Raw genomic sequence first — 10,639 nt, forward strand, 5'->3', positions numbered from 1 at the left:
CGTGACATCCACTGAAAGGTAAAATTCGGGCAAGGCCGGCGTGACGCCACAATACTTTTGAAATATTCAAAAGCGCGAAATATTTGTGAAATTTTAATAATAGCTACTACTTATGTGAATTTTTTCGTTCATACGCTTATTGGGGGGTAGGCTAACCCTAATGGCCTCCTCAAGATCCCTACCTCTACCAAGGTTTCCCGAGTTCATCCACCTCGACGGGTTCCTTGCCACTTTCGACCATGTTGTGGGCATCATTTCGGGTTCCCGTACCACGGCCGATCCTTTTCGGGAGTCCCGAACCCGATGCCATAATATTTGTTTGAAAAAATTCAAGACCGCACAATATTTGTTGAAATAAATGAATAAGCATTTTTAAATAGCTAAATAAAAGAAGTATGAATTTTGAAAAATTTATTTTTTCTAAAACATTAATTGGAGCATTGACATGTTGAACCCACTTGTCGATTTTGCTATCAACATGACTAACTAGCTGATTAGATAACCAAGTGGTGAAATTTGCAACATATTAGACCACCACATGGTGGAAACTGCAAAAAATGTCCAAGTGGTGGTTTGTGCAACATATAGAGCAAAGACAAGATATGGTAGTACAAGATGAATGTGACCTTGCCGTGGGCCCGTGGTAATATATCATGATGATGGCAAAGGATCTTTTCTCTGCTGAAACTGTCCCGGAGCTGATTTGATGAGACAAAATACAGCTCCACGGCGTGCAAGGACGATATCTGATACATTAGCTTCTTCTCGGGTCACACGCCTTCACGACAGTGCGATAGTGCAGCAGAGACCAGAGAGAGAAGGCACGCCCGTAGTACTCGTATTATTGATTTCAATTCAAATTGTTTTTTTTTGCCTGCTTCTCCATCTTCTTCATCTCCATCTTCTCTGGCGACCCCGCCTACACCAGCAGCCCCTGCACCACCGCCGCCATGCCTTTTTCGGATCATCTCGAGCCACCTGTTTGATGGTACTAGTAGGAGTTGTGGACTTTTATCCATATCGCTCTACCACCGCCGCTCGCACTTGTCCTCCAATACCTCATACCCAAACGCCGCCGTCCCACTCCCACACCCCCACACCCACTTGACCGCATCCTTCCAATGGCGAGATCGATCAATGAGAGTGGCAGTTCTTGGGTGTTTCCTGATGGCCCCCTTGAAGAAATCGCATCCCGATGCGATGTCATCACCGCCGCGAGCCTCGTCGGTTCATGCAAGTTTTATCATGATTCAGCAACACAAAGTGTAGCTCTGCCTGCATCTCAACCGTTTGGCATGCCCTGTGTTCTTCATACTCACCAAACTGAGGTACCGCCCGCGCACAATCCCTTCTCCCGCGTCCACAAGTTCAAGCAGCAGGGTGCGCAGAAGGACAAGCAGCATGATGCAAAAGATCGCAAGGGTACCTTGTGCCAACTGACACCGCTGGACAGGATCTCTTCCGATGCCGTGATTCCAGATGGTGGTACGGGCATGTGGGCAGGCGCGAATGGAGATTGGATCGCCCTTCTTGGCTTCCCCTGGAATTGGGAGCTTGTCAATGTGTACACTGGTCGCCGGATTCCTCTACCACCAATAAGTGAGTTTAAATCCACCGGATAAACTTGTGTTCGAGTCTAATGATCAACATCTTCAACTGCTGAAGATAGCTATTTGCCGAGTTCCAACAGCTGCTTCAAATTATACTAGTTTCTCTGTTCTTGCCATCTTCAACGCGGCAATTGCAGTCCTTCACTGTGCTTCTAGCAGATGGACAGTTCTTGACAACCAGTTCTTAGCGTACGGCTACTCCGATGCAATCATCCACAAGGGTATTGTATTTGATGTAACTCAGACAGGCGAAGTTTATGCATGGAATCAACTTTCTTGGGGTAATTTTTCTCATCTCATATGATGTGTTTTCGCTATTACCTGCTAGTTTCAGATTTAGCTTTAGCCTTTTTCTTTTTGTTGTGCAGTTTTCGTGTCATACCTGTACCTTTCCCCCTCTATATTCAATCAAAATCAGCAGCGATATGCCTTTGAGTCAAAATAAAGTACTCCCTCCGATCCAAATCAAATTGACTCAGCTTTGTCTAGCCAGTGCATCTAGCTAGACAAACTTGAGTCAATTAATTTGTGCATATCTAGCTAGACATATCCAGTTGAGTCAATTAATTTGGATCGGAGGCAGTATTTTAGCTACATCATTATTCATGCATGTAATAAACTAATCAAGTTTTGCTGAACTGACTTCAAGCTGTGCTTTCCTTTGCAAGGTCCTTTGTTGATCAGCACGGCACCTATTCCGCCAGAACCTGATGAACAAGGTCGGTACAATCTTGGCTCCTGGTGGTTAGCACGATCTCCTGATGGTTCTAGACTTTTTCTGGTCCATACCTGGGGCGTTACTGACGGGCGGGATTATACTGGACTGGTTCGGATTTTACCTGCTGCTGCTACCTCTGAGGGTCATCATGGTCGCACTATTCGCGGGTATGGTAAGGGTTTACTTGGCTGCGAGGTGTACAGCATGGACACCAGTCAGTTGATGCCACCGAGGCCATGGAGGAGGATTATTTCCCTTGGATCATATTCTCTCTTCCTTGGAGTGAACTATCCGATTATCATTCTAGTAGAAGACGGGGCAGAACATGACCGTCCAAATATGGCGAGAAGCAACTCTGTTTACACATCGCACCATGCAGTAGGCCTTGCATATCCTCCTTCTCCAGAAATTTGCCGCTTCAGTTTGAATTACGAAGGCTGTCTTGTTGGTTTCCAAACCAACATTAGATGGACATGGCGGCAGGTTCCGTTGTGGCTCATCCCAAGCTTCGCCAACTCCCGGCAATGGAACCTGCCTTCGCGTCACAGGTCCAGAAAGAAGGGCTGATGTACTTTATGTAATACTCGTGTTGTAATGCAAGATTTGTATCTGTTGAACTATTTCATTTGCATGTTTATCTCTACCTAGGCTACTCCCTTTCCGTAGTTGTGTTGTACTATCTATTGAACTATTTCCTTTGCCTGTTATCTCTACCTATGCTACTCCTCCATAGTTATTAAATTGATGTAATGCTCCTACAATGCAGGCTACACTGGGCGTGTGGCCTGTAATGTTATCAAACACCTTTTGTACTCGTTCTAGTAAGCATTTCACACTATAGCTCACATAATTAAAGTACTCCTACAACGTATTAGTTGAAAGATATCTCTCATAAGTAAGTACCCCTCTTTGAGCTTATGCGAAACATAAATGACTATTTTAGAAATATATACTCTCGACACAAGATTATATTAAAAACAATGGTACATAGTTCTATTAGAAAAAGAAAGTGTGAATAGTAGAATGATGGAGAAGTGTTTTTTGAGGTCTCAGGCATAGCTAGTGTTCATGGTGCAAAAGCACTTAGACTAGTCACAATGGGAAGTATCGTAGACTGATACTAGTCTATGATACAACACCTTCAATGCATAGTATCATGAATTAGTATCATGCAATGTTGCGAAAAACCAATTATTCATTTCTTTCCAAATAGACTAGCTTTGCGAGGATGACAAAACATTTCTTTATTGCCCTCTCGTATGAATCACCTCCATACATCACCTCTCATACCGATTGAAAGCCATGCCAAATCGTTGGTTCAAGACCATGAATACCAAGCCAATTTTGTTAGCTAGTTGGACCACCCTCGGATTGAGAACCAACGGTTGAAAGAAAGGTGGGCGCCAACTCATATTTTTTTCTCGAGAGTCCGACACTTGATGTTGATTGCAAAGTTCACAAAGACCAAAATTTTGACATCCTCTTTGTGCAAGTCTTGCCACCATCCAAACTCGGTTTTGAAGTACCAACCAAGAAAAAAAAAGCTTGCACTTTGGAGGACCCCATGGACCATGAAAATTTTGAAAAACTTCCAGTAAATCATGCATATTTCGATTTATATTTTGGTGAAGTTTCATTCGATTTGAATCATAGGTTTGTGAGCAAATATATATTTAGTTTAAACTAGTGCTCGAGTATATAAGAATCTATTTAATCACAAGCTAGTCATCCGAATGGGATGAAATATTCATAGATTTTAAAACAAGGAATCTACATATTCTTTGGATTTTTTCAAATTTTTTTGAATAGTTTTTCTTTTTTAGCTTCGAAATAAGAGATAGTTTGGAACGTTGGATCTCAAATGGATGGTAGATGGTGGGACACAGTCACAATGTATCTTGGAAGCATCAAGTCACTGAAGCTCTGTCCGGTTTCCAAACCAAGCTAGGAAAGGCATTGAAAATGAAGTTCTGCTCTAAAACATTTCTCATTCCATTTTGGTGCTCGCGCGGTTGCATGCTGCCCACGTGTTAAGGTACGTGTCTCTGGCATGTAGAGAACTACGATTATTGGCGAAAAATATATCGAAATGGAAAGCGTAAAAAAAGCCCTCTCTGGTCAACTTTGATGTGACGAGACATCACTGCACCAAATGTCGTCGCAAATTTATAGATGGGTGGCGTGCTAGTCTACCAACAGTCAAATCGGCGCCCAGTCGCAGCAGCAGCCTAGAGTACTACCTAGTTTTTGCCCCTTGCATGTCTATCATCTTCTTCTTCACCCCGTTACAAAAAAAATAAAAAATCTTCTTCTTCACCCTCCCAGAATCACGCGCACGCGCAGGATCTCGATCCCCACCACGCCGCATCACTAGTACTACTCCGTATACCTTTCTCTCCTTACCCCGGCCGGCCGCGCGCCGCATCGTTCCTTCCATAGCACTCGCCCTTTCCTCCGAAAACCCCAAGCGCAGTTGCATCCGCCATCCACCTAAATCCATCTTCACGTGATGGATTATTCTAGGCTTTGCCGGGGCGGCGGGGACGGCCACTTGGAGGCTCTCACCGGCGACAACATCGACCTCATCGCTGCGCATCTGGACGTTACCTACACCGTCCGACTTGCTGCATGTTCCAGGGAGCTCTACGACATGATCAGCAAGGCTGAAGGTAAGATGCACCATTGGGATGAACCACACTGCCGATGCCTCCGCACCTTATTGGTTCGGTGAACACGGGACCTGGCGACGGCATCTCGTCTGCATGATACCATGTACGACCTGGTGCCCCTCGACCATCCTCGCCGTTACGTCGCCACTGCCGTTCATGCACGACAGAAAATGGCTTGGCGCGAACGGCGACTGGATCGCCGCCGCCGATCATCATGAGTGGTGCCTCGTGAACGTCTACACCGAGCGACATATCCCCCTTCCATCCCTACCTGATTCGAAGATTCATCATAGTATTGTTTCATATCGACCTGCATACTCTTTTAACTGGGGTCCAGCAATTAATTTGTTGAAGATTGTAATCTTCCAAGTGCCCACAAAAGGTGGGAGGTACGCAGATTACAAGCTCATCGCCTTGTTCGACAAAACGATTTTCTACCTTGAAGGGGGTGGTGACTGGAGAATGCTGGAGGCCCTTACACCTACACCTGATTATCCAAATTACTGTGATGCCATTGAACTCCGTGGCCACGTTTTTGCGGTGGGACGAAACCGACGGCTCCACGTACTTACGGGACACCGCAAATGGTATTTTTCAGTCCTTATGTTGCATTGCATGATACACTGCCTTAACCAATGAAGTTATTCATGAACTACCTTGTTTATATTTTACCTTTCTTATATGACTTAATGATCACCCCCCTTTTGCTGAATATGAATGAATCGTTGCTTGCAATGAATTAGTAGTACTAATTAGTCACCAACAAACATAGTATGCTCAGTATGTGATTGCATTCCTGAATTAGTAACTCTACGCCACAGCAGAATATGGGTGTAATTAACCAGTATCTCAAAAGATAACGTGGCACTATGAAGGCACCCTTTTTGATAACCTTTTACACCCATTGTTTCATATATAACTAATTGATTTTGCCTCCAAAAGGAGGACGAGAGACCCGCCATACGCATCGAGAGAGATGCATAAGGACTTTCATAAGTATATGACTTAACGATCACATCCTTTATCTGAATATGAATGTACCGTTGCTTGCAATGAATTAGTACTAGTCAGTCATCAGCAAACATAGTATACTCGGTATGTGAATGCATTCCTGAATTAGTAACTCTATGCAAGCTGAGAATATGGATGTAATTAACAAGTATCTCAAATGTTAACGTAGAAACGAGAAAAATAGAAGAAAATCGTTTGTAATTACATGCGTAGCTTATATTTTCTAGAGATCGGGAAAAAGCCTTGATTGGATGTACCTACATGCAGATCAAACGAGTTCTTTGTTTATATCGGTGAACAATCTGAGAATGGTATAATTAATTTTGTTTTTGATACATTTTTCTCCCATTTTCTTGAATAGATTTCAGTTTCCCACAATTATCTTTCATTAGTGATTGTGACGTCCCCTCATTCAAAATAACTCAGGTTATCTTTTTCCTAATTCAATGATATTTAAGTTTGAGTAAGTTTACGATTAATATCTACAACCTCATATATATATAAGATTTAGCACCTGCAGGCCTAACAAAGTTAGCTGCCTCTAGTCCCCTGTATAGTTCTTTCTTTTTGCTTTCTCGGTTTTTCGTAGCCTTGCTACAACCACTGTATGCTCTAATATATAATGATGCACGACTAGCCATGTGTTCGAGAAAAGAAAATCTAAATATCTTTTGTAATATATGAACCTATATTGATGTTTTAGATGTTGGTAGTATAATTTTCGATAAACTTGAACAGACTTAAATCAGTTTAACTTAGCACAACCATATAGCGTACCTTTTTTAGAACGCGAAAATGAGGTAAACAAATACCATGTGTACCCTTTACTATCAATAGTAGAGAAGAGATTATGAACCTTCAACTCTAAAATGCAAATTCTTCTACTGAATCGATAGGCATCTCGATACCTATTTTGCAAATGTTACCAGACTTGGGGTTAGCTACAAAGAGAATTTCTTTCTTGTCAAGCTTCATGCACTACCAACACAACCAAAAGTCCGAACTGATCGCAAGAGCGGCAATCCACTTATACAATTCAACACCCCCTCACGTGTGATGGGAGACAAGTCAACATGTGGAAAGACTCGGAGGTATAGCTCAAGAGGCATATACGTGGACTCCGAGGGGGCAACAACAATTTTAGGATAAATTGCGAAAGCCAGGACTCGAACTCGAGACCACAGCTCGACACCATGTCAAGCTTCATGGACTAGCCAACGCAACCAAAAGTCCGAACTGATGGAAAGGTCTAGGCAATCCACTTATACGATTAAACATTTCTTACCCTTCGGGTGGTCACGGAAGCTCTCTAATAGATCACTTAAGACAAAGGGAATTAACTACAGCACGGGACTTAAACTTAAGATGATATATATTTGTCAAAATTTGAATGTATCTATATGCTTTCACTTTGTCCAGATACATCTGAATTTGGACAAATCTCGGACACTTTCGGTGGGACAGAGGTAGTATATAGCGTGTATACACTAACTAGTGTCTAGTTTTGGCGAAGTTTAGACTAGTTTCGTGGGATGGATGCGGTATAAGCGATATATTGGACACTCGATTTGAACACATGAATGACCAATGTCCTTAGCTTACATAGTCGTATTTATACTTTGTGAGCATGAACGATGAACAATGCTGCTGTTTGAATATGGTTGCCGGTAACACCCTATTCGTCTCCATTTCTAATATTGCGAGAAAACCTGATGCTCCCATTTGTAATCCCGCCACCGGTGGTGGATGATCAGCGATACGCGTGGTTCCTCGCTCCATCTGCTGATGGCAAGCGATTGATGATCATCCTTACGGTAAACAAGATTGGGATTGCCAATGCCGAAGTACCTCTGACATTCCCTATGCTGCTAATGGGCTTCGGCTACGGCGGTATCCTCCTGTTGCCACCTACGTCTTTGAGCTGGATCCCTTATCTACCGCACGTGCGGGGACTTTCTTTGGAGGCGGGTTAACAGCCTCGGCGACCACTCTCTGTTCCTCGGACTCAATTACCCAATCATTGCCAACTTTGAAGAAGCGTGAATCCAAAGCTCCGATGGCACATTGGTTCCATTCATGAGGAAAAACTGCGTCTACACGACATACCGGAATATTCGTTATAATCAATACCCTAAAATTTTGCGCTGCAACCTCCGGCCAGATGAAGGTGAGACTGTGGGAGTTATCAGCCTTCCCAAGGATGGTTGGGATAGTGTCCGACAAGCGGCTATGTGGTTTAAGCCTGCTTTAAACATTGCCCGTTCGGTGTTACCTTTAAAAAATAGTGACACTTTTTTATTATGCTTGAAGTGTTGAGAAGTAGTACACTGTTTTTAGTATGTACTAGTTTGAATCAGTTTATTTGAACAACGCCTGCTTTTGTATTTCGTGTTGCCTTCATATTATAACCCATGCATGGCTGTTTTAGGATTGACTTTATTTCAGCACTATAATTACAATGTGTGTACGTCCTTTATAATATAGCCTCCTCTTGTTGATCATACTCATGAGAGGACCATTCCTATTTTTTTCGCCGCTAAAGGGTAAAGTACATCCACTGGCACGGGGGTGTGTTCGGTTCCACCCCATCCCCAAACCGAACATGCATCAACTACGAGCAAGGAAGTAGATGTGCGACCTAGGTGACTGTGCGGACCCCACATGTGAACCAAAGAAAAAAACATGTCAATACGGAACTGATGTACATACGACAACTCCTATATGATATGTGTATGTACGATTGAGCATCTGGAGGTGTGCTGCCACCTGCTTCCTCACACGAAGGGTTGGATCTTGTGTTTCGTACATGGATCGGACTGAAATTGTCGTGTGCATAGCAAGGTTCATGTCAATAAGGCTGAGTTTGGCATCTAAGTCTAGGCAACAAATACTTTTGGGTTCCAACGGCCATCTACAAGGTATTTGCTATAGGCCTACTTGCTCATTGTCGAAGCCCAATAACTACAAATGGGCCTTCTGCTCATGCAATGTTGGCCCTTTTCTAAAGAACCACGAGATCCTATGATTGGCAAAAAACAAAAACACGGAGATTCTACATAAAAGTTGTTTGTATTTATTTTGAATTATTGGGTTGCAATTTTTGAAACTGCTCATGGCCAATATGAAAATCCTTGATCGCTCCATACCCACAAAGATCACGGTATTTTCAAAAATTCATAAAGTGGATTTGAAATTTAAAACATATCCTAATAATTCCATGATTTATTCTATTAACTTGCAAGATCTTGGAGCGAAAGAGCTTGTATTAGTCTGCATGAAAATAATCTGATAAACCTGTCGTTAACAAGAAATGAAGGTTTATCGTTCGGAAAAGGATGCCATGTGGGACCCATGAGACGTGGCGTCCTCAACGTTTCAAAGAAAAAGGCAAGTAGCCCGAAATAGGGGTAAAAAATAAATCCTACAAAGGAAACATTTATAGTTCATAGAGGTGACATGTGGGACCGATACGCATTTGCATCCTCATCATTTCGAAGTCGTCGGGGATCGGAAGAAAAAGGCAAATAGCCAGAAATTAGGGTCAAAAATAAATCCAAAAAGGAAACTTTTATTCTTCATAGAGGATGACATGTGGGACCGACACTGCCAGCGGCGTCCTCATCGTTTCAAAGGCCGCAGGGGATCAAAAGAAAAAAAAGGCAAATAGCCAGAAATTAGGGGTAAAAAATAAATCCAACAAAGGAAAGGTTTGTTGTTTATAGAGGCTGACATGTGGGACCCATGAGCCAGCGGCGACCTCAATTTCAAAGGCGGCATATGATCGAAAAGAAAAAGGCAAGTTAGCAAAAATCAGGGGGTAAAAAAATCTAAGAAAAGAAACTTTATTGTACATAGAGGATGACATGCGGGTCCCATGAGCCGACACCTTACTCAACGTTTCGAGGCGGCATGAGATCAAAAGAAAAGAAGCGACCAAATATCGGGAGCAAAAAATAATCCAAGAAAAGAAAATTTTATTGTACATAGAGGATGACATATGGGTCCCACTTATACAAGCTCTTTCGCTCCAAGATCTTGCAAGTTGATTGTACATAGAGGATGACATGCGGGGCCCTTGTGTCGACAGCTTAATCAACGTTTCCAAGGCGGCGAGGGGATCAAAAGAAAAAGGAAATAGCCAAAAATAAGAGGGTGAAAAAATCCAAGAAAAGAAACTTTTATAGTATAGAGGATGACATGTGGGTCCCATGAGCCAGCGGCTTCCTCGGTGTTTCGAAGGCTGCATGAGATCGAAAGAAAAAGGCAAGTGACCAAAAATAAGAGGGTAAAAAAATCCAAGAAAAGAGACTTGATTGTACATAGAGGATGACATGCGGGTCCCATCAGTCAGCAGCTTACTCAACGTTTCCAAGGCGGCAGGGGATCAAAAGAAAATGGAAATAGCCAAATATCGAGAGGGTGAAAAAATCCAAGAAAAGAAACTTTTGTAGTACATAGAGGATGACATGCGGGTCCCATGGGCCGGCGGGTTCCTCAACGTTTTCAAGGGCGGCATGAGATCGAAAGAAAAAGGCAAGTGACCAAAAATCGGAGGGTGAAAAATAATCCAAGAAAAGAAACTTTTATTGTACATAGAGGATGACATGCTGTCCCAACGTTTCAAATGCGGC

The sequence above is a fragment of the Lolium perenne genome, chromosome 4, assembly GCF_019359855.2.
Source record: "Lolium perenne isolate Kyuss_39 chromosome 4, Kyuss_2.0, whole genome shotgun sequence".
Lineage (NCBI taxonomy): Eukaryota > Viridiplantae > Streptophyta > Magnoliopsida > Poales > Poaceae > Lolium > Lolium perenne.